The following is a 26,659-nucleotide window of genomic DNA, read 5'->3' as shown; positions in this document are numbered from 1 at the left end:
TCTCAGCATATATGCTTTAAGGCCATTAGCTTCTCCAGAAGGCTCTTCTGGAATAGGTAAGGGTTCTCTCCCCAGCCCCCCGCCTGCCTCCCACAACTGAATACAGCAAAGTCGACCAAATGGCTCTAGGGAGAGGCAACTGTATGTGTCAATCTGTCCAAAAGACCACCAACAGAACCCTGCATAAGACAAAAAGATCCCCGCCCCCCCCATAAGTAATTCAATACCCAGGTGAGCAGTTAACTTCCCACGCAAAGTGTGTGCACGCATTAGGAGCAGACTGCCGTTTACATATGGTGACCTGTAATTTATTGTCTCAACTGGAACACCTTTGAGCATGAAACAGGAGCTCTATTAATAATTAAGTGGAAGCAAGGGGCATTAACCCAATCTGTGCAGGCTACCCAGGATTTATGCCATTATAACCCCAGCAAATGGGTGTCTTACATCAGGTCGTTCACCCCAGCTTTTACTTTGGGAGTGGCTCACATTTGAAGGTCAAAAGACAATGTGACTGAGTTTGTCAGAAAGGTATAGGTTTGTTTAGATCCAGTGCTTGGGGGCCTCCCGGGTGGTTGTTGAACATCTGCCTTCGGCTCAGGTTGTGATCCCCGGGTCCTGGAATCGAGTTCTGCATGGGGCTCCCCTCCCTGTGGGGAGCCTGCTTCTCTCTCTGCCTAGGTCTCTGCCCTTCTGTGTGCCTTTCATGAATAAATAAATAAATAAAATCTTAAAAAATATATTCAGTGCTTAGCCTTCTCATCCTGATAAGAGTTTATCCTGAAGGGGACTTTTTTGAAAATGATACTTCTGTGTAATCAGAAAGGCACAAATATGCACATATTATTTCTCACACTGGAAAGAAATACACTGGGGTGCCAACAGTGTTTAGCTCTTGGATTTGGGATTATGGACCATTTTAAATTTTTTGTTATATACTTCTTTCCATTTATCTAAGAAATGTATTCTATTTAGAGATTGCATTTAAAGGGCTTTATCTTACTCTCACATTTAGTCTACACATTTTTCATGAATCAGATTGCTTGAATTAGCGGCTAGTGAAGATCTTTCAAGGCTACCTACATTCTGAAAATATCTTCAAGATGTAGCTTTGGGGGTGCCTTGGTGACTCAGTGGACTGAGCATCTGCCTTGGGCTCAGGTCACAATCTCAGAGTCTCAGGATAGAGTCCCACATGGGGCTCCCCTCTCAGCAGGAGTCTGCTTTTCTCTCTGCTCCTCACTCTGCTCATGCTCTGTCTCTCAAATAAATAAAAATAAATAAATAAAATCTTAAAAAAAAAAGATGTGGCTTTGGAATTCACCTCTGTTAGGAGCCTTTCCTGTCAATTTGTGAAAATTGTGAATTCCTCTCTTTTGTCAGAACCCTGGTTCAGAACCATGTAAGGTAAGAGGTGGAGAACTGGATACTTTTTGCAGGCATCCATCAGGCAAATGCTGCACAGATATTCATTTCCTCCGGCATAGGTATTAATAACAATATATTTACATGCAAAATCATGGGCCCTCTGAATAGCATTTCCTCCAGGGGCTCAGTAATCAAATAGTGTCTCTTGACTTTGGCAAGTGTCACCTAGTATGTCATTGAGAAGCCCCTGGCAGGGTAGTTCTCTTAGTAGGACCCTTACCCTGCTGAGGACAAATGCTCAAAGCACCCTCCTAGGAAGCATACAGTCATCCATGGTGCAAGGTTAGAAGGATGACATGGCAGCTGGCTGCAAGATAAAATGAAACATATTCTAAAACTTAAAGCAAGATATTTTATCTGACCTTGAAATGGATGCTTGTCATTGAAATGATTTCAAAATGCCACTTTCCTTTGAGTGCAAGCTAAAATGGGACAATGGCTGATGTGGTTTTCCTGTGTGTATTTTTAAAGTGCACATCTGGAGAGAGACATAGTCACCCCGTGTCACTGAGAGCTGCACTGGACAGTAATAGCTGGAGGGTCAGGCTGCTGGGCCGCCTCTCCCCAGGCTCACCCAGGTCTCCTTCCCACCTTCGTACCCCAAAAGGGCTTGGGAAGATTGTGTGGAGCCACTAGAGGGACTGGAAACCCTCCCCCAGCTAAACTGACTGAAGAGATGAAAGCTACAGTGCTGTGGAGACCAGGCTTTCTAGGGCCAATATCACTCAGGACTTCGAGTGCATGTCAAAGCATAAGATGCTGAACACCAAATCAAGTGTTCTCTAAATATTCTCAAGCGACTCTGTTTGCTTGTGCTGCCTCTATTCAGAAATAGGGCTTCTCCTGGGTCTCTAAAATAGTCAAACTGCTACCATGGACTCTGCTCAAAAATTCAAATGTACCTTCTCATAATAAATGTCTTTCCACCATACTGATCAGGCTTAGCACAATAGCTAAATCATGGTCAAAGCAGAAGAGTAGCTAGAAAATGTATTCTGAGGTAATAACAGAGGTGGAGGTGGCGGAATGACAATCTCTTTGGAGGTAATAATTCCCTTTCCAAATTCCCCTTCAGCAGGGTCTGAATGGTCTGTTTCTTGGACCGTGGTCATCTCCATTTCTTTCTCATTTCATGGGCTTTTCAGTGGAGCCACCCTGACTTTAATCTGAACAAAATCTCCAGCACGCAAAAATACAGAATAAAAATTAGGCATCTGGGATCCCTGGGTGGCGCAGCGGTTTGGCGCCTGCCTTTGGCCCAGGGCGCGATCCTGGAGACCCGGGATCAAATCCCACGTCGGGCTCCCGGTGCATGGAGCCTGCTTCTCCCTCTGCCTATGTCTCTGCCTCTCTCTCTCTCTCTCTGTGTGACTATCATAAAAAAAAAAAAAAGTAGGCATCTATTTTTTAAAAGATTTTATTTATTTATTTGAAAGAGAGAGAGTGAGATGGAGTGAGAGAGAGCACGAGTCGAAAGGAGGAGCAGGCTCCCCACTGAACGCCCCACACGGGGCTCGATCGCAGGACCCTGAGATCATGAGCTGAGCCAAAGGCAGATGCTTAACAGACTGAGCCACCCAGGTGTCCCTAAACATTTTTTTTAAGATTTTATTTATTTGACAGAGAGAGAGAGAGAGCACAGTCAGGAGGAACAGCAGAGGAAGACGGAGAAGCAGGCTCTCTGCTGAGCAGGGAGCCCCACATTGGGCTCAACCCTGGGATCTTGATCTGAGCCAAAGGCAGATGCTTAACTGACTGAGCCGTCCGGGTCCCCCACTATTTTGTTTTTAAAATGTCAGTTTCAGGCCATGTACTATGTAAGGATGAAAAATGTAACATTAACTTTCTGCCTTTAACTTCTTTCCCCCTTGATTATTATTAACTGGCAGCCAGGATGTTAGTTCTCTTATGTTCTTTATACAGGTGCTTCTCAAACTCTAAACATGCATCAGCATCACGTGGAGATCCTATTAAAATACAGATTCTGCTCACCCAGAACTGGAACAAGGCCTGGGATTCTGCATTTCTACCAATCCCACATGGGATGCTGAGGATCCAGGGCTCTGCAGACTCTGCTGTCAGTGGTAATACTTTAGATGGGCTCCTGGAGAGAGCAAGGGTGATGAGTTTATTTCCATACCTCTGTCAGTCACACTGGGGTGTTTTATAAGTCCATCTCTCTCTCTTTCTCTCTTTTTCCAAAGGATAAAGATGCCAGGAGGAGTTCTCTAGTTCTCTTTCTTCATTGCCACCTGCTGTAAATACCAAGGACAGGTGAGGACAAGGATGAGGGCCCACTGCTTTTTGCCTGCTCACCAGAGCCCACAGGTTCTCTTGATTCCAGGCCCCAGCAGGGCTAAAACACTGCTGATTGATGGCCCTGACCACCACAGTGACAGCAGGAGCATCGCAATTGTCAGAGCTCCATCTGCGGCTGTTGAACTTAGTAATGTTTCTTTTGAAACAGAGAAAGTTGGGCATGTCAAATGCTAAGAGGTTGAAAGTAAGTGTTGTAGGTGGTCTGTCTGATGAACTAGAACAGATGCCGCTTTTATTTCCACCCTAATTGTATCAGGCCTTCCTGGTGGGAGATTTAACACTTTTGGAGGGAAGAGTGCCACATTCCTTTTTTTTTTTTTTTTTTTTTTTACCTTAAATCCCAAGTGTCTTAGATTCAAAGTCGGGTTTACAAATGGGAAATTCCTAGATGTGTTTCTCCTCCTCCCCTCTGGAGCCCAGAGTTCAATGCATTCTTAACTTTCTAGCACCAGCATTTGCTCTTTCCCTATTGTTCTCCCATTATAAGACCAGAAGAGAAAGTAGGTTGGGTCATTTGCATCTCTTCATTGCAAGAGTAAGCTTTGTAAAAACACCAATACCAAGAGTAGGCAAGCAAGCAGCATGTTAATATAACTTTAGGGCAACGAGTTAAAAGCCCTAAAATGCATTTCTTTTGTTTTCTATTTAGTCACATTGGATTTATTATAAGCAGGTAGATTTCTCATTATAACATTGCACATGAGTTCAGCCCTGATCAGAGATGTATCACACTAGTAGAAGATCTGAAACCATTAGGAGAAAAAAAAATTCATTTACAAAAGAATGATTAAAATGATGACACAAAAAACCACCAACAACATGGTACTAACCTCCTCTGCTTTCAGGATGGTTAAAGACAAAACAAAGTAAAGCAAAACACAAACAAAACAGTATTTTTTTTTCATTTCAATTTGAAATCCTCAGCTTAGTTTTCAAAGCTCTTTGCATCTCTTGCTCCATTCAGTTTCCACCCTAAGTTATCATTTAATCTGACATGCAAACCTTGTCTTGTTTTATCCAGATGAAGATGGGCTCACCCCACATTCTGAGTTAGTTTCTACTTCCATCAGGAATGTTTCTTCTGCTGGTTCTGACTCTCCCTGCAAATTTGGCCCTGCTGCCCACCAGCACATATATACTAGCCTACTGTAAATGTCAGCTCAGTGTCCCCATGCCCACCCCAGGCTTTGACAAGTGAACTTTTCTAACCTCTCATCAGTTACCTGGTTGATTGCCACTCAAATGCCATCGCAGGACCATCTTCCTTCATTGTCTCATGCCTGCATATTCAGCTTCTGTGAGTAGAAGAGATCTTAAAAGGTAGGTTTTCTTTTCTCCCCATTATTCTTGCAAGTACAAATAGTGCATACCAGTACTAAAGCCCTCCCAAAAGTGTGGTTAGTTTTTGTTTTCTTCAAAACCTTTCTAGCATTTCAACAAATTTATTATGTTCCTATTTTGGAAAAATATACTTTCTGCTCATTGTGAAATATTTGAAATTATGTGGGGGGAAAAGCCCCCAAATCATCCATAAATTACAATTAAGTTTTGTGATATATACTTCTATTTATTCCTCATTTGAAGGTCATACACACATACAGATTCTTTATTGACATCTATCTATCCATCATTCAAGAATAAGATGTTTCATTTAGGTTTCCCCCTAAAACTCTGAGTTTACATTGTGCTTGATATTTTGCAATTTACATTTTAAATTTAACATCATGGGAACAATATATGATGTCATTTTTCTATTCTTGTCATTACGATTATTAAAACAACATGTTTTTAAATGGATATTATTCCATCACAGGGTATTATCCTAATCCATTAAAACAATTTTTATTATTGAACATTTAGAACATCTATGTGGTCAATTGTTACATTAATGGTCTCACGTCTCCTGTGTGTCTCCTCCCATGCTGATTCTGGCTTGAATGTGAGACTTGTATATTTATTTTCCTCTTGCTGCTGTAACAAATTATGTCAAATTTTGTAGCTTAAAACAGTCAAATATATTATTATTTTACCATTCTCAAGGTCAGAAGTCCAAAATTGGTCTTTCAGGACTAAAATAAAAATTCAGCTGAACTGTGTACCTTCTGCAGATTCTAGGGGAGAATTCATTTTCTACATTTCTAGCTTCTGGAGACCACTTTCATTCCTTGGCTCATGGTTCTATCACTCCAACCTCTGCTTTTGTCGTCATGTCTACTCTGACTCTTACCCTCCCCTTTCCTCCCTTTTATAAGGACCCTTGTGATTATTACATCAGGACCACCCAGAGCATCCAGGATTATTTTACCATTCTAAGATCCTTAACTTAACCACACCTATAAAGTCCCTTCTGCCCTGTAATAACATTAGGATGTAGACATCTTTAGCGACTATTCTTCTGCCTCTCATGAATTGCTTGGGTCAATGGGACATCAACAAATGCAGCACAAACTAATTTGGATAAGTGTCTAAGCAATAGGGTTTGTCTCCTTGGAATCATGCTGCTCCTGTGTATAAAATCTGTGTTGTCCTGATAGAAACATCATTTGGTTAGGAACTAGAATGCTCATGGCTTCAGCAAACAGCCAGGCCTAGGAGTGAGACTATCATGGATCATAGAGCCCTGAGTACTTTGTCAGGTATAGCCATGTGAATGACTCCAGGAGACACCAATAGTAGAACTCACTAGCCCAGTGAGGCCCAACTGAAACGGAAGAATCTTGAATAAATCAATCATTCTAGTTTTGAGATAGTATGTTTAAGGCTATTTGTTATGCAGCAATACATAACTTGCTATTTAAACAACATTGTGATGAAGAACAGTGCATGCACATCTTTGGGGAACATATGAGTTACATAAAAGCTCCTAAAGATTAGCGAGACCCAAAAGGACAAATCTTTTGTGATAAGATTGCTAGAAGCTCAGTAGATGGAATCATTTTCTTTTGTTAAACAGCTCCTTTGTAACTTTGAAGCCCAGCCAGACTGGTAGCAATGCACTGTAGTGGAAGAAAACATTGGTCTTGACACAATTGAATGACTTATTTAGCGTCTTTAAGCCTCCATCTTCTCAGAAAATGGAACTTCATCAGTAAAATAGGAATGAAAAAAACAAATGGAGACTCTGCCATTCCCTTCTTTTGGGATTGTTGTTATCATCCAGTAAAATTGTCTTTACTAAATGTGTGCTGTGCAAACTTCAGAGTGTTGTAATTATAGAAACTCTTCTTTGGGTTCTCACTAGGTATTTGGATTCACCAGTAAGAAGACACATTTGGTCAGAGAGCTTTGAGAGCCTATGTGACCTTGACCAGTTGCTTCATCTCTCCAAATTCTGGCTTTCTCCTCTTGACTTTTATCTCTATAAAACCTTTTGATTTTCCTGCTTTTTAGAGTTGTATTAAACACTGAATGAGATGAGTGACATTAAGCTCCTAGAAAAGTACACTGGATGGATTTTTCTTTCTTTCCTATCATTCACTCAGCTCCCTCCACCCAGCCACCACAGGCCATTTGCATCAGCTGTGTTTTATGTGTGTTTTTTGTACTGCCTTTTTGAAAGAATGTAAGAATAGCAGGCATGTTCATTACTTAATATTTCACAAGAACATGCAAAATAGTTTATATGTCCTATATTATTCAAAGAGTGAATACAGGGGATCCCTGGGTGGCTCAGCAGTTTGGCCCCTGCCTTCAGCCCAGGGTGTGATCCTGGAGACCTGGGATCGAGTCCCAGGTCTGGCTCCCAGCATGGAGCCTGCTTCTCCCTCTGCCTGTGTCTCTGCCCCTCTCTCTCTCTCTCTCTCTCTCTCTCTCTCTGTGTGTGTGTGTGTCTCATGAATGGATGAAAAAAATCTTTAAAAAAAAAAAAAAAGAGTGAATACAGACTGGTTAAGGGCTGCAAGATTTAAGAGACAGAGAATGGGCAGAAAAGTGCCTTAAGATGGATGCTGAGCACAAAGGTGATGAGAAGGCATGCAGGAGTTAGCCAGCCAGGAGTTTCTGGCCATAAGTAAACATGAAGTGACTTAATATTTCAAACATTGATAATATCAAAAATATCTCTGATGAGGCTGAGGCCAAAACAAAACAACAACAAAAACAAGCAGGCAAACAAACAAACAAACAAACAAAACTAAGCAAAATTTTTGATACCCAGGACAGGATTGGTTAGGAACTCATTCACAGATTCGATCCAGTTGAATTATTTGAGATTTATATTTATGAGCAATGAATGCACTCAATAGCTAAAACAGAACAGGTGACATATCCAGCCCCACCTCCTCCAGAAAGTTTTCCTGAATGATAGGATTTAGTCATCCTTCTTGCATTGTAGACTCCATATATGATACAGTCCCTGTTCCAGGCAACTTATTAATAACTACTATTTTAGTACTTAATTATATTTACTATTATAAATTATTTGCAATTGTTTCATAATATTATCTCACTCAGACTGTAAAATCCATGAGGAAAAAGTCCATATCTTGTATCTTCTTAAGAGTTTTGATTAGCCCTCTCCAAACCTTTCTGCCCACAGTTCAGGAAAATAACAAAAAATTCTAGAACTTAATTAATTGGTATTTTGATAATGACAGGGCCAATATTTCACAATCATTCTGAAGGCCTGCTTTGCCACTGTTCAGGGGTAAGTCAGATTGGGTAGGCCAAGTGTTCTGTTTTTTTTTTTTTTTTTAATTTTTATTTATTTATGATAGTCACACACAGAGAGAGAGAGAGAGAGAGGCAGAGACACAGGCAGAGGGAGAAGCAGGCTCCATGCACCGGGAGCCCGACGTGGGATTCGATCCCGGGTCTCCAGGATCGCGCCCTGGGCCAAAGGCAGGCGCCAAACCGCTGCGCCACCCAGGGATCCCCAGGCCAAGTGTTCTGAATGGCCTTTGACCCTACCAAAGAATGCATTGGAATCAAAAAGTCAGAGAAGTAACCGTTACCATTTTAACTTAGGTATACATACTCTTCGAAGTTCTCTTTAACGTCTTATCTAATCGATATGAATTTACCCCTTGAATTGCATGTTTAGCAATTCATGGTACAATCAAAATATAAACATAAAATTTAGTATAATGCTGGGTTTTGTGGCCCATGTCATAATAATAGTCTATCTGTGAACAATATTTTTAGTGGATTGCAAGGCATTACTCAATTACAATATAAAATTAACCCAAAGGAGAAGGACACCTTTCTTGCAGGATTATGTTCTGTATGTTGACATATTCCTCTTCTGACAATTTGAAAACCAGGAAAGTGGTGAGATTAGGTTTTGTTGCTACTGTTATTTTACTATAGCCACCAGCATTAGAATCAGATAGGGCACTTATTTAAAAAATCAGATTCCTGACACAAGACCAAGGTCTACAGATTCAGGATCTGTGGAAGTGTGGGGGAAAAAAATCAATCTGTATTTTAAGCAAGTTTCCTAGGTAGTTTTATGGATCCTAATGATTGAAAACCACAATTTTATTTTTAATCATAGCTTAATTTCCTGGGCAATTGCGCACATTTCATCATCCCTATTTTTCCTACTTGGTCTAGAATTGTCTTCAATGTATTCACTGAAGCTTATTTTGGTGTTTTGTTTTGTTTTAATACCTGATGTGCTGCTAAGACTATATGCCATAGGATAATAGCTCTAAAACATGGCTTGCATCTGAATCATGACTGGAACTTAAGAAATAATACCTAGGCCCCAACCTAGATTCACTGTATCACACTCATGAGCACTAAGGCTGGGGTATACATTTGTTTCAAAAGCCAAACAGGTCACTCAGCAGTTGGGACAGAGAAACATCATCTTAAGGTGGAGGTATGACCATCTGGGAGACCATCACTGCTTTCCAGTCACTAGCATCTTGGGTGGCAGTGGCTCTCTGGCCCTGTTGATTGGCAAACCCGCCTGGCCCTGGGTGTCCTACATGTGCAGCTGTAGAGCACATATATAGCACATGTGTCTGACATCTGCATGCCCCTCCCAACATGGACCCATCATTCCCTCTGTGGGCAAGTCAGTGTCTCTAAAGTCTTTCTCCTGTACTCCTAAACTGATGGCTATTCTCCCTAGAGCCTCTAGTGGCCAGTGTAGGAGCAATGCTTCCACTAAAACTTCCAGAGGCAATTATAAAGTTTTCTAGCTCATTCAGGAGATAATTATTTCTGGGAATTTTCATAAAACATTCTAGACTTACCAATTAGAATCATATTCCCAGTTCTGTTCCTCTGTTGAGTAAAAGGACAGGGCAGAGGCCCGTAAGCTTCCCTTGCCCTAAAGGAATCTTTCAGGTTCCTAACTGACCCTCTTGGGTAGAATAGAGCAAACCTTACAACTTCTTGACATTATCCAAATACAGATCTTAAAGGCATTACCATACTCTCTAAATGTCTAGCAAATGACCTTCTTTAATATGCTGGGAAGACATGTGCACCTCTAACTTTAGGCACAAGCAGACAAATCTGATAGGATTTCTTGGTAAATATGGAAATTAAATGTCAGCAATAAACCTGGATTCCAATAATGAAGTGCCAATATAAACATTTCCATATTCAGACAAGCCAAGGACACATGAAGGTGGCCATACGAATCATAACCACCTTGGTAAGTTTAACACCACTGCTCTATATTTTGACTCTTGGGGCTGGCAAATAATTTAGCTAAAGGTTTTAGAGAGAACAAAAGGCATGGCCTCTATTCAAGGACCTCCTATATTTTGAATTTTTGCAGGCTTAGGTCAGCCCATGAACTATAGGGCTGTTTTAAAATGTAATCATAACTACAAAGGTACTCTGGAATTCTTGCATTGTTTGGCATTTAGTGATTAAAGCTGACATTCGTTGGGCCAAACTGGAGCTTTAGAATTGATAGACCTCGACTAATCCTAGTAATAAAAATGGTCACAAATGAACGCTGTGACAGGTTTTGAACCAAGAAAAATCATCACTGAGCTCACTAGAAAAGATTAAGAGACTGTCAAGTTAAAAAATGATTGGCTCCATTTACACTTGCTTTGGGTAGTGAATGCTGTTTTATCCATTTGTACTTGCCCCGTCATCTCTTTCATGTGTCTTATTATAATAATTTCCAAAGTCATAAACAAAGAAAATAAGACATCACCTCAGATAAAATGGCACAAGACCTAATACAAAACATTAGCTATGGCACAACCTGGCCTCAGAGAACAAAGAAGTTTAAAATTCATCTTACTTTACAGTGTTAGAATGCTTTACATTAAATATAGATTTTCCCCCTGATTATATTGTTTCACATTCCACTGTTCCCATGCCATCAGCCTCGAGGACTTTATTATTTATGTAATTCCAAGATCTGATGCAGAGTAAGTGCATCTGATCTCAATGAATGGCATAGGATAAAAAAAAAATTATCAGTAGATTTTAGGGGAGAGAAAAAGACCATTTTAATTCTCTTGCAAGGCTAATGATTAGTAACAGATGTTGCTTTTCTGATTGAATTATTTTTGATTCATTTTTCAAAAAAAATATAGATCTGTCAAAGTATTTTAAATCATCTAGAGATAGAGGTTATTTAAACAAGATTCTTTTATTTTTCATTTTAGGGAGAGCTTCTACCTTCAAGTGCTGCAGGTTACAGGGGGATCTAATTTAGAGTGACCTATGTTTATATATATATATATATATATATATATATATATATATATATATATAGAGAGAGAGAGAGAGAGAGAGAGAGAGAGAGTAGTAGTAGTGCCAGCTTCATTTAGGGACTCCTAGTCTCAAAACGAAATTTTTGAGTCCATTCTGGTGTCAAGAATCTTTGAGCAGTAGGATAAGCTACAGAGAGAAATTTGTGTAAAGGAGTCTTAGACAGGCACGAAGTCTCCTTTCTGGTCTTAGTTGGGAATTCAGGAGTTCAACCAACAGGGCTTCCAGAGAGCAAATATTCTTCTCACAGCAGAGTCTTTTTGAGAGAAAGTCTCTGTATACTTCGTTCACCCATAACTCTGTGCTCTACTTTATTCAAACAGCAGAGCTAACCTATGAAGAGGGAGATGGGGAGATCAATTTGAAAATAAGGAACAAGATTCCTGTGACTGTGTCCCAGTAGTTTCCAAATGGATATGGATTTCATCTCCAAAAGAATTAACAAGCAACCTTCCCTCTTATTTTCAGAATTTAGATCATACATTCTTTATATATTAAAAACTTACAACATGGTGGGCAGAAGGTGAAGAGTAGGGGAAGAAAACCCAGAAAAAGAGCATCATGTTCTAAATAAGAAATTTGAGAATAACAGAACAAAGCAAGGAGAAATAAATATGTCATTTTCTGTATCTCTATAACAAAGAGTGAAAAGTGATACCCACTGGACAGATGGGGTTCTCATAGAATTTAAAAAAAAAAAAGGTTAAGTAATAAAAACATAAAAAAGACATACTAGATGGACCTGGATCCTTGGCTACTCTTGAGAACAAAATATAACATCTCAACTCTGGGCCAATTTTCCCACCCAGCACCATTGGTGAGGGCCCACAGATTCCAACTTTAGACTTCATTGCCTTTCCTTCTCCTTATTTTCTCCTCTACACTCATTTTCCTTTTTGTGAATCACATCCCTAAGCCCTATAGACACTGAATTTTCAGTCACTTCTCTGTGCCTTCTTTGAAGACAAATTAAGTCCACCTGTTTGAAAATATCATTCTCTTCTCCCCTTGGAGGTAGAATCTCCACTGAGTTTTTTTTTTTTTTTTTGAAACTAAGCTACTTTAGCTTGAAACTCTGAATTTCTTATTCAGAACCTATATATATTAAATCTGAGATTTGTTTTTTTTGTTTGTTTGTTTAAATTACAGTCTTACTGTTGACAGTATGCTCTTGACAGTATATGATAGGGTCACCTGCAGTCCCTGTATTCAATATTTTAGCTCCTCCATTTATAAAACAAATGATGTAATCCATGAATATACCAGAAAATTTCAGAAAAGAGTGAACTATAACAATGTATTATCCTCTGAATTTCTATTATATGCCAGTGTATGCAATGGTAGAAGAATTGATTTGGGGGAAAGAAAATGAATAGAGAAACAGGTGGAGATGTCCTGGCTTCTGGTCTGCATTTTCCATTACTAACAAGGTACATTGGTTCCAAAGTAGTACATATAAACTTTTGCAATGAAATTGATAAAATGCAGCAAGTGAAAACCCAGCATTGGAATTAGAAAAGAAAGACAATTCAACTCCTTTGCCCAGGAGTGCCCTAGGTGAGCTGTACCTCTTGCTGGGCTTCTGTGGCCATCCTTCTGGCCAACTCATGACCCTTTCTTGAGATGTGTCCAACTGTTCTCTCCAGGATGATTGGCCAGAACATTTCCTGCATAAAAGCAATAATTTAGCCCAAACAAGATAATGACTCATTTCTTAAATGCCACATTAGGTGAGAAAACAGAAAAGAAAATACCATATGTAAAATGTATCAGTCTACATAAATTGCCTGAGCTGGCACATGAGCTAGGTAAGCAAATAAAAATTTGCAAATTGACTCATACAAACTCAAAGCTGTCACTATAATCAGAACATGCAGTGGAGGGCAGTTGTCTTTGGCATCCTGGAGAAATATATCAATATAGATAGTACACAAAATTTAACATAGATAAAGAATGGCTGATTGCATTTTCATCTATAGGTCAGATCAAACATTCCAGAGAGCCAAGGGTTTATCCTGTGCAGAAAAATGCAAGGTGAATTGCCAACTTGGACAGGTTTTTGTAGATCTGTGGAGGCTTGGCATTGATTCTCTGTTGACTATAATCAGACTCCTGGTGCATTTCAGGCATTTGTGTTTCTCCCCAGTCATACTGATCCAAGTCTGGCTGAAGATAATTGGACATTGGCCTTCAATACACTGCCTCTAGTGCAGACTGACAGGCTGGAAATGATCCTTATGGCCATCCTTTTGTAGTTAACAGTACTGACAAATGTAACTTTTCTCCCCTTCTAAAAAGTGCATTCGTATAATTTCAAGGTATTAATTTCCTTACTTGGATTCTGTCCTGAAACAATAATATTATTGGTTTGAATGTCTGGGATTTAAAAAACATTAAAATGATCACCGCTATAGGTTGAATAACAACATTCAGTAAATGTGTCTACAGAGAGATGAGATGAAGCTAACTTTTAGTTGTCTTTTGATTCAGTTCAAGGGAAACAAAGCTCTTCCCAAGTGTGACCCACAATTCAAATAGTGTTATATTGAGACTACAGACAATTATTTTTTAAAACTGGAGTGTTTACAAGGAAGAAGACAGTAGCAAAGATTGGGAGAGGAGCATGGATTATGAATGTAAACAAGTACTTAATCAGCTAGGTCAACTCAACCTCAAGTTCACAAAAACCAGGCTAGGATGAGAGCCCTGTAACTACTGAGAGCCTGGATAACAGGAAAATTCTGAAACACATTCAAAGGCTTGAAAGCAGGATTCCTTAAAAATACCCTTTTAATGGCATGATTCAAAGATTTGACAGCTGGTTCTGAGATTAGCAGGTGGAGATGAGACATGGATTTTGGTTCCTGTGTTTTGGAAGAAAGAAATTATAGAAGAGAAAGAGTGGGGTGGTGATATAATTAAAACCCAACATTTTAGAGTGACTGCCAAAAAAGACTTAGGAAAGACTCCTACCTTCCCAGAGTGGCAGACTACCCAAAGAGTGGAAGTGAATGAAAATTCCCACTGTCCACTCCTGGATGGTTGATACCTCACAGCTATAGCATATTTAGAATCAACAATAAAAAACAATTCCAAAGCTTAAAATGACTTAGCACGAAATAAGCTACAATGAAAAGGACCTAACTTGGATCAGGTGATGTGATCTGGCCACTGCTTTACTTGATGTGTATGGCTTTTCACCTGCTACTTGATCCACTGAGCTTCAGTTTTCTCTGAATTGAGTCACATCCACCTCAAAAGGCTATTGATGATCAAATGAGGGGACCACATGTAAGAATAAATAAACTCATAAGTTCTAAACAAATGGGCAGTATTATAAAATTTGTAGTCATGAGATCATAATTCAAGAAAAGAATCATCATGTTCTTGATGTCACTTCTGCCCAGGTGGGGATCCAGGAATGATGCAACTCCTGTATGAGCAGAGAGCCCGACTCAGGACCCCAAGATCATGACCTGAGCAGCACGCAGATGCTTAACCAACTGAGCTACCCAGATGACCCTGGGTTTTTAAACTTTTAATAAATCTTCTATTTGTAATCTGGATTTCTCAACTGGGAAGTTGCTGTGGAGAGAGGTATGATGGATTTTTTCAAGTGTATTCCTCATATTTTAGAATCACTGTAAGAGCAAGTACTATTATTAATAGCAGTTTGTAATCCCACTCAGGTATTTTCAAGTGGAAGAAAGATTGGCAAGTGCTTTAGGAGAAATCAAGCTGTGAATGTTGCAGGGGGAGCACTGTAGTTATTTTTAGTGTCTTAATGTATACATATTTCTATCATTACCTGATGGGTAGATAGTGGCTCTTTCCTGAAAATGAAAAGAAAGAAATACATAGATATTTTTTGTTAATTTGTTTTCTTTTTAACTTTTTATTTTGACACAATTGTAGATTTATAAGAAATTGCAAAAAGGAGTATCTTACCAAAACCAGGAAATTGACTTTGGTGCAATCCACAGATCTTATTCAGGTATCATTATTAATACATACACTCATTTGTGTATGTCAGTGTATGTGTGTGTGCGTATGTAGTTTTCTGCAATTTTATCACATGTGAGTTGTGTATGCACTGGGGCAATCAAGATAAAGAATGATGCTATCACCACAAAGATTCTCAGTGCTACCCCTCTATTACCAGGCCCCTCCACAACCCATCCCTAATTCCTGGAAACACTAGTCCATTCTCCATGTCTATAGTTTTGTCATTTCAAGAATGTTATATAAATAGAATCATGTAGTATATTACCTTTATGATTGGTATTTTTCACTCAGCCTAATTTCTTTGAGATACATCCAAGTGTTTTTGTGTGTTTCAATAGTTTGTTCATGTTTATTGCCACGCAGTCTTCCAAGGTATGGATGTACCACGGGTATTTAATCATTCACCCAGTGAGGGATATTTGTTTTGCTCTTTTCAATGTTTTGACTATTAAAAGTCACAAGTGCATACTTGTGGACTGGCTTTCTTGTGTGAACATAAGTTTTCAATTTTCTGGGATAAATGCCCAAGGGTGCAATTCCTGAGTCTTATGGTAAGTATAGTTTGATTTTACTTAGTATCTGGTATTATAAGAAAGTCCTAAACTGTCTTCCAGAGCACTTTGACCATTTACTTTCTCCCTCCAACAATGTGTGAGAGATTAAGTTATCCATATCCTTCCCAGCATTTGGTGCTATCAGTATTTTTAATTTTAGCCACTTGGCAAGTAACTGATAGCTATGATGATATCTATTTATGCTTTTGATTTTTAATGTGCTTATTTGTCCTCTATATATTGTCTTTAGTAAAATGTTCTTTCATGTCATTTACCCATTTTTATACTTGGATTATTTTCTTTATAATGTTGAGTTTTGAAAGCTCTTTATATATTCTATATGCACGTCTTTAGTTGGCTATATGGCTTAAAATATTTTCTCCTATTCTGTTGTTTATTTTTTCATCCTCTTAGCAAGATCTTTCATGGAGCAAATATTTTTAATGTTGCTGAGGCTCAATTTATCATTTTTCCTTTAGGGTCATGTTTTGGTGTCATTACATGTTTTTAAAATTGGAAACAATTGGTTTCTCTCACTGGCAAAACTCAAGATATTACAGATGCTCATTTTCACTTTTTTCCAATAAAAGTGAAGCAGGTAGGAATTGTGGTTGTGGGTATCAGTATGACTTTTGCAATTTGATAAACGGAAAGTATGTCTGGTTTCTGGTTTTAGAGAGGAGATCAAATACTAAAGGTATATGACATGTGAGAGATTTATATGACTTGTGGAGTGCATTGTTCGAAATCTCTGCATACATTCCAGAAAGGTTTTGCTTCTGGATTAAAAGATTTATAGTCCTTCAATTTCATTCAGAGCAAAACTATCACTAGAGTTATTGTAAGTAGTAATTAATAATTCTTAAGAAGCCTAAATTCAGTTATCTTGTACCTGTACAGGCATTTTTCTTTAGTTCTTGCTCTAATTTTTCACCAATCTAAATCTACGAATAAAATGTCTTAATGACATGTTCTTTATTGCTTAAGAGCATAGATCTCATATTTTTAAATATATGATCAAAAGGAAAATAACAATGCATTCTTGGCTAACCTTGTGTGGTTGTTTAGACCATACAGGGTAATGCAGCACAGTTCATCTGACCACACTGAGTCCCACTCACAGGTAAGCTAGCTCTTAAGGGGAAAACAGCTTCTTTTTTTTTTTTTTTAATTAACTTTTATTGGTGTTCAATTTACCAACATACAGAAAAACACCCAGTGCTCATCCCGTCAAGTGTCCACCTCAGTGCCCGTCACCCATTCCCCTCCAACACCCGCCCTCCTCCCCTTCCACCACCCCTAGTTCATTTCCCCGAGTTAGGAGTCTTTATGTTCTGTCTCCCTTCCTGATAGGGAAAACAGCTTCTTAAAACTCACCCTGAATCCAAAGTAAAAATCACTCCTTAACTCAGGACTTTGAGAAATATCTTCCTCTATATAAACATTAGTTTCTACTAACTAGAACATGTTCACACATAGAAAGAAAGAAAGAAAGAAAGAAAGAAAAGAAAGAAAGAAAGAAAGAAGAAAGAAAGAAAGAAAGAAGAAAGAAAAAAGAAAGAAAGAAAAGAAGAGAAAAGAAAAGAAAAAGAAAAAGAAAAAAGAAAAGAAAAGAAAAGAAAGAAAAGAAAAGAAAGAAAAGAAAAAAGAAAAGAAAAGAAAAAAGAAAAGAAAAGAAAAGAAAAGAAGAAAAGAAAAGAAAAGAAGCTCTTACCTTTGGCATGAAGACAGCTCAGTTAGCAGAAAGTTTAAATTTGGCATAATTAACATTCTACAATTACTAGAAATTGCCAGTTAGTTTAAAATCAGTTGGAAACCTTGGCTGAAATCTATATTTATAGAAAGATATTTATGCAATGTAATATTAAAAGTAAATAATACATTAAAAATAATAAAAAAGAATAAAATAATAATCTGATTTCTTTATAAGTCCTCTATGAAATGTTGGTTTTGCTTTTTCATCTCTGTGTTTCCCATTCACAGACAAACACAAAAAGTATAATTTTGTCAATCTATGTGATTTCTGATAGAATAATTGACCTATGTTCTTATAAATTAATGTTACTTTGACAGTAGAGTTCTAAGCATCATACTTTAGTACTTAGACACTATTTTTAAATGAATGCTTTCAATTGTGGTTGTTTTTGTTTGCTTGCTTTTTGTTATTTTGACTGTGATAACTCATAATGATATTTATAATATTCTTCTCACCAAGAAAATTTACTGAACAGCTGATCAGAATTGTATTGATAACATTTTTAATGAGGAGAATAAACTTGCTTAAAGAACTCATCCACTTAAATGGTTTCCACTATACTTGTTCCTAAAAATACAATCACACTTCCTTGTAGTTTTCCTGTTAGTACTAATGTGTTTGGTTTACTCATTTACTGGCCATATTTTATCGACGACATTTTCAACCCTGAAAGTTGGAGTGACAAGTCCCAGAAGAAACAAAAGGTCACTGTTGAGACAAATAAGGCATATGTGAATGTTTCAGAGAGATTTCACACTGAATATAGAAGCACTCCTAATCCATAAAGGAAGGCACCCTATGTCAGAACAACAGTGTAACTCTAGTTGCTCTTAGGTAGCTATTCTGAGACTGCGATTTACAATTGTTCTTTTACTATAAGGTGATGTTGAGGGATTTGGGGTGGGTGGATGCTAAGCCAACTTTCTCTCTACCCTTTTTTTTAAGATGAGTTTATATAATCAATTTTTAAAAAGACGATAAACACAGAAACCCAGCCAACAGAGGTAAATTAGAAAATATTCTCTCCACATGGTTTTATTACTAAACATATTGATTGAGTACCTATCATGTATGGTCATGGTTTCATTGAATTTTAAAATTTTTAATATTTTCAGTAATCATCATCATCATCATCATCACAGCTTTTGAGCACTTACAACATGCCAGGCACTGTATTTAGGATTATTAAATCCTTACCTCATTTAATCCTCCAACAAATGAAGTATATTCAAGTGTTTATTCAGAGTCCGTAGAGGAGAAAATATTGCCATTTGCCTGTGGACACCAGCTCTTACAGACATTCAGGACCACGTCTCAGGTGTGTCTACCTCCAAAGCCAGTCTCTTATCTACTTTGTCATTCAAATTTATTGTTAGTTGCATCTGAGTTTTCATTTCCAATGAAATGAAATCGTTTAAAAATTATTCAAATACTGGCGCTTCCATACTCAGCTTTCCTTGATTTTCTCACACCTATTTGCTCCCTACAGGAGCTATCTGAATGGAAGGTGAATGTTTCCTACCTCCTACCTTCTTCCTTTTGAAGGCCAGCCATTCTGAGACCAGATGGACATTCAACACTGAGCTGAACTACCTGTATTCGCTCAGAAATGTTTTTACAGTATTTAACGGTCATGTAAAAGCTGCAATATAAACTCCACCAAAACTAGGATGGAGAAAGTATTTTGTCTGATCATAAAGTGTTATTAATTTATTGTTGATGGCATGCCATAAAAATTTTTATCTCATTTTTCTCATTTCTCTGTCTCACAGAAGTGCAGACAGTGATGGTTCAATGTAGGAGGTGCAGACTACAACTGTTCACACAGCAGGGAACCTGTACAGATATAGATACTTGAAACCACTGTCCACCTCATGGTGACACCAACATTCTAAAGGTTAAAGGCATTTCAGGTAGAGAAGCAGATTAAAACAAACAAAACAAAACAAATAACCTCTCATCTTGCCATCAAATGGGAAAAAGAACTAAACTATTTTCAAAATAAAAATAAGAGGTAGGAGACTTTTTTTTTTGAAGATTTTATTTATTTATTCATGAGAGAGGCAGTGACACAGGCAGAGGGAGAAGTAGATTCCATGCAAGGAGGCTGATACGGGACTTGATCCTGGGTCTCCGGGATCACGCCCTGAGCAAAAGGGCGATGCTCAAAGATTGAGCCACCCAGGCATCCTGAGAAGACATTGTTAATAGGAAAGAATGATTTCTTGATAGGACAACTCCATAAGTAAAGCAAAATTCCATGTTAATAGGAACTCTCTAAATGGCAACGACCATTAAAGAACTTTCTTCATTGCTGGAAGGGTTATGTATCTAGACTACTCAAATGATATTCATTGGCTACACATGAGTATTGAGCACTTGGATTGTGGCTAGTGTGATTAGTTTTAATTTTAATGTTTACCTATGACATCTGGCTACTGTACTGGACAGCATAGGTCTGAAATATAAATGCTTCCCTAATGGAAGTCATGGAGATTTTTACCAGTCATTTCTATACCAATTCAACTTCTCATACATTTCCTATCCTAGGCACTTCCTATATAACCTCCTCTCTGAGTGGTGGGCTTATGGTTTGCTCTCAAGACCAGCAGGGGCCAAGGACCCACCTACTACTACATGAGCCCAGGGACACACCACATCATAAAATCCCAGAACTCACTGAGCCTCAGGCCTGTCCAGTAAGAACAGTTACCTCCAGAATATAATCAAGTCTGTGTGTTGAGTCTTGTGACTTCTGGAACACCACTGAAAAAACAAACAAACAAACAAAAAAAAAACTTTGTATCTAAAGTGACCCATTGCACCTGGCAACACGTTGAAAGACAAAGATTTCTAAAATGGAGAAAAGGATGGCCAGGATCTCAGAGGCACAACTTGGATGTTGCATCTCTGTGTACATCAAAGAGAGCTTGGTGAAGCGAGAAATGAAGATGTGGCCTTGCTCTTTGTATCTGTCCTTGCTCTTGACCCATTACCTACAACGCTCTGAGGCAGAGCCTGAGAATGTGAGAGGTGGGGTCTGGTGCTGGTAAGGAGGGTGCTGGCAAGGAAAGTTAGGCTGATGTGTCTTTTGATTCTCTGGACTCCCAAGATAAGCCCAAATGAGGTACTAAGGCAAACAGAGATTCCTAGCCCTCTGCCTGACCTCTAGTATCACTATCCATCCTCCTGGCCCCAACTCCCAATTTCTTCTCCCATTTTCACTTGCACACACACACACACACGCACACACACACATACACACACGAGTTTGGGGTTATAACTGGGCCCTCGCCTTAGGGTATGTACTCTCCATCTGTATGCTATCCTATAGGTGACCGCAGCATTATGGAAGTCAGCTTATTCTTACTCTTTCCAAATTCTCACAGATTACCCAAGAGCTATCAGCCCAGGAAGCCCTGAAACAAAAGAGCACAAAGTCCCTAGGAGCCATGATCATTATTGTGAAAGCATCTCTCACAGTTCTGGTTGCCCAGGAGATAACTCACAACACTTCAATGTTTCAGCACCAAATAATGACTTCCTCTTCCTTTTCAGATTCTACTTCTGATCATTTCCTGTGGGTTCCTGCACTCTCTTTCCCTCACAACAAATAATAAACGTGTTTCCTCCCTCATGAGGATGAGAAGGGGTACAATTGGCTCTCTCAGAATAAAGCCTAGACTAAGGATGAGGGAGAGGAGAGGAAAATGGGTGGAAGGGTAGAGGAGCTCAGTGCCATGGTTCAGGCCATGGCAGTGCAACCACAAGAGGAGTGTGACTGTGCCAACTGAAAGAAACCTGGGATTCATGCCTGTAGGAACTTCTTCAGAAGGACTTCCCTAACCATCCCCTGCTGCCCAGGAGGCCCTAGCTCTGCTCCATGCCATGAGGATCTCACAGGTGCCCCGATTCCATCCCACCATCGTGCACCCTTGGGTGCATTGTCACATCTGAGTTGCAAGCCAGGAAGCAGCGCTGGGGCCTCCTGCATCCTCATTTGTTATCCGCTTTGCACAGTGTCAGACACATTCCCCTAGGAATGAGGAATGGGAGCCTGTAAATAATGTATTCAAACTGTCATAAACCACATCTCTTTAGCCCCTTCCATTCCTTGTATATTAACCTCTATTTTTCACTGACAAACGAGATAAACATTAGGAGTAAAGACTGGCTGGTGGTATGGGGAACTAAATGTCATATCTAAATTAGACTGTTCTGAGAATTGTTATTAACTGTCATTGTAGTCTGATCAGTATATGGGAATCTGGTCAGTATGTGGAGTTTGGTCAGTATATGGGAATCTGTTCAGAATGTGGAGTCTGGTCAGTATATGTCCAAACAGGAAAGGAGAAATGGAAGAACAAATGACATCTTCCAATAAAATTAAGAGGATTATCAAGTTTTTCTTGATTCTGTCATCTTTTTATTTAATTTACTGTGTAGGTCTTTTCAAGGGATTTATTTCAAATAATATATATAAGCAAACATAAAGCTAACTTAGTATGCTTTGAAGTAAGTTGAAGTAAGTTGAGTAAGTTGAGTTTGAGTAAGTTCTCTGAGTAAACATGAATTAAAATCTTTGCCGGATATAAAGAATCAAGATGAGCCAATTTGTCTTTCGGTTTGGAAGTTAAGAAGCTGCTGTCTCCCCTGGATATCACTGGGTTTCAGCTTTGCTACATAGAACGGGAGCTTCCACAGAGTTACTGTGACCTCTAAAGGACCCTGGTCCCCACAGGACCCAGAACTTGGGTCGGGCAGCAAAGAGCGGCAACCACGAATAAAAAAAAATTAAATTAAAAAAAAAACTTTAAAACACAATGAAGAGAAGAAGAAGGAAGAAAATCGTTAAACACAGAAACCATCTGTGCCTCTGCTCCATGCAGGCTTATTTTTCCAATACCTCACATACCTCAAATACTTCAGTACGACTCCTACATTTGAGAAGAAGAAAAGAAAAATAACAAAACTCAATATTTTATTAAGCAGATTATCTTTATTGACATGAAAAATTGGATACTTATTTAAAAAAAAAACAAATATAACTTTTGTTTGTTTTTGGAAGCTCCCTGTGTCTGCTTCTTTGGCCAGACTGGTATCTTTCCCACATCATTCTCCTGAGCTGAGCGTGGGTGTGCATCCACCCTCAGGTAGTTTGGTGGGCTCTGCTATGCTGTGTATGTCATGGGCTAAGACTGCAAAAGGAAAAGAGTTAAAAGAAGCAAAATTGCTAGTAGACTATTTTTTTTTATAAATAATTTTACAGCACATGTGCATTACAGTGCCAGCAAGAGGTTGTAAATATATTTGTCAGGTAGCTTTTTCTCTCTTTAAAAACAATTCCTGCATCTGTAAATGCTTTCTTTGTGAGTATATTTTTATTAATTAAAAAAAATCATTAAGCCTAAATTTTTCCATTGTTGTAGGGTTTGGAGTTAAAAACATGAGTGGTTCCTGATAGCTCAAACTTACCAGACAGACTATCATATTTTTATATGAACTCTTTCACCAACACTAATCAGAATGCCACTGTAGAAGCATTGAATAGATTTTGGTAATTATGAGCTAATTTCATGGGATACGAGGTTTTGTGATACTTTCACAATATGTTTTCACACCCTTATCCTTAATTAAAGTCAATTTGTCTAGAAAATTGTACTTGGAAACATTTGGTTCTACCTAAGTAGATGCTTGTGTTGTGTAAACAATCATGACCTACATTCAAAAGTAATCCTTGACCTTCTTTTGCAATTAACCAGACAAATAAAACAAACATTGCCAATACACTTGGAAATTTCTATATATCTGGAAACAAATGGAGGTAAGAGATCATATGTTTCAAGTTTAGTTCTACAAATTTGGAAGTTCTCATCTTTGAAATTGTCCTGTATTGCTTTGCTTAGAAATCCTTAGTCACTGCAGTGAACATAATATTGCTCTATTTATAAAGGAATCTTCACAAAGAGCAATGGTAGGAAAACATTATTGGGCCTGTTCAGTTGGAGTTCTTCCTCCTTGCCCCAGGAGAATATACAATATAATTCAACTATTTCTCATGTCATCTTTTACATGGGAAGATAATATTGATGATGAGAGATACCCACACTCTTATGTAGGTATTAGGATCTTCTCGGGTTTGGGGATGGTAGTTATCACTATTGCTGGTTTTTCTCTTTCTCTTTCATGAGCTATTTGAGGCCATAGATTCAAATGAGCCATTTGGTCTCTGGCTTCTAGGGAGCATTGATTGATACACTGATTCTTCAAATTCAATACTCATAGCCCATGATTCGAAATTGTGGCTTCTGTGTGTCTTAATGGCTCTTTTTTTCCTAGGACGTTTTCATGATCCAACTTATTACAATTAAACTAAAAAAGTCAACAGACAAATTTTTCCCACCCTTAAGCTAGAAGGAACATTTCTTCACCGCTGATTGAGTCATCACTGACAGGTTTGATATATAGATAGTAGCTCGGGTCTCAAAAATGTGTAGCTAAGACTTCAGGTAAACCCGTTTTTCATTAAAACAGCATAAGCCATTGATATTACTCAGCAAATCTGTGTTTTTTGAGGAATTCTGCAAATGTCAATTTTGAATGTTCAGTGTCCTTAAATCACAAATTATTTCATTCCCTTTGTTCAAATGTACGATACCTTCTCAAGGTTAACCTAAGTTATCTATATGTTCTTACCTACAACAATAAGAAAAGGTAAAGAAGAGTAGTGACTCTGCCTCTCAGAGTGTTCAATTTTTATTTAATTAGCTTAGCCCCAAAAGCGATGATAACTTGAATGTGTGTTCCACTCATGGATGTCACTGTCCTTCAGCAGCAATAGCTATCTTGCATGAAAAGGTCATTGCCACATGTAAAATAAATGCTCTGGTGATTCCTGGGTGGCTCAGCGGTTTAGTGCCTGCCTTTGATCCAGGGCATGATGCTGGAGTCCTGGGATCAAGTCCTACATCAGGCTCCCTACATGGAGCCTGCTACTCCCCCTGCCTGTGTCTCTGTCTCTCTTTCTCTCTCTCTATTTCTCTCTCTCTCTCTGTCTCTCATGAATAAATAAAAGTCTTTTTAAAAATAAGAAAAGAAAGAAAAGAAAGAAAGAAAAGAAAAAAAGAAAAGAAAAGAAAGAAAAGAAAAGAGAAAAGAAAAGAAAAAAGAAAGAAAAGAAATTCTCCAACATCATAGGGCATGTGGAAGGAGTAGCAAGTGGCAGAGGTTGCAAGCACCTGAGTCATTGGTTATGACAGGATGCTGGACCTTTGATAAGTTTAGAATACCCTCAAGTGTATTGAGGTTCAAGTACCATTAACTCTTGGCAATATTCTCCTTCCTAATTCAAAGAACAAAGGATTACTAAAGCTCATAAAAAGGCTTCTCAAATTTCAAATAGCCCTAAAAAAACATTTAATGAGTTAAGAGTAATTGAATCAGAGACATATGGATTAAATTTTCCTTGAAATCACAAGGGTTTAATATTAAGGAAGAAGTCATTCAGCAGATCCCCCAAAGACTAGCCAAACCCATTTTTTAAGACCAACTAGTCATATTCTGTAACCCTTCATCTTCACCCATTTATCTTTGCCTAAAGAATTTTGTGGTTTGGGTGGTATTGCGTTGATTATAATTATTCCAATAGATAATACATCTGTCAATAAAAGAATTCAGTACATCTGCTGCTTATATATTCATGGTTTGATTTATTTACTTACTTAAATGTAATTTAACTGTGTAATAACCTCATCCATCTACAACTGTGGATTTCAACTGTTTAACTAATGTGAATTTTTTTTTTTTTTTGTAAACCCAAGCACATGCAGATCCACCATCTAGCAGGTTGAGGGGAAAGAGAAAAACATGGGCTCTAGTTTCCATCTGAGGCGGCTCCTCAGCACCTCTCCATAGAGGTGGAACACAATTTATAGGCCTTTGATCTAGCATATAGCCAATAATAGGGAAATATACAAAATAAAAGAGAGAGGAGATTCCTAGGAAGCCAAATGGACATTACAGAGCCCATGGAACTAATAGAAAATTATATGATTGTATTCATTATATTCTTACTTTACAGATAATTCTAGCAAGTGTTGACAATTTATCTACAGAAGATTGACAGTAACAACTTGGGAGACCTAAAACTGTCGGAAAAATAGATAGGAGGGAAAGGAGGAAAATAGAAAATTGAGACAATTTTCAAAAGGTTTAGTTAGGTTTAAGAGAAACAGCCTACTACTTAAGTAGACTCAGAATATCAATGAACCAAATGCAACATAATAACTGGTATGGATAATTGAGAACTCAAGTTGTAAAGAAAACTTCATGCTCAGAAATACTCTAGAGCAGGAGAAAATAGTATTGAACCATTACTTTTTATTCAAGGCGTATAGAATGTACCAAAAAACTATGGTGAGTTTATAGGAAACATTAAATGTGCAATGATAAAAATCTGTACTATTACTGTGGGTTTCCCCCACTCCTCAGCATTTGTGCAAATATCTTCTAATGCTTAATTAATATAAAATTAGCGGGGAGGACAAATCAGTAGGGACAAAACTACCTGGGTCTCTATGGTTTGGTGAGGTTGTAAGGACAAGTACTGTTGTGGACAGCATTCATTCCAATAATTGGATAATCCACAAACAATACATGGAGCTTGACCACATCTATGTTTTCAGAGTCAGTGAATTCTTTTTGGAAATGTGGCAGCAATGTGTTAGGCGTAGTCCTAGCTGGAGGCAGATGTAAGAGTCAGAGTAACATAGAAAATGTGGATCCAGAAAGAAATACCAAATTCCCTTAGGAAAAAGAAAATGGGTTGTATTATCTTGGCACAGAACCAAGTCTAGGTGGAGCCTTCAAAGACCTGTGGAAATTACTAACAGTAACATTTTGACTT

Source organism: Vulpes vulpes, chromosome 9 (genome assembly GCF_048418805.1).
Source record: "Vulpes vulpes isolate BD-2025 chromosome 9, VulVul3, whole genome shotgun sequence".
Taxonomy (NCBI): domain Eukaryota; kingdom Metazoa; phylum Chordata; class Mammalia; order Carnivora; family Canidae; genus Vulpes; species Vulpes vulpes.
This window is presented reverse-complemented; position numbering follows the sequence as displayed.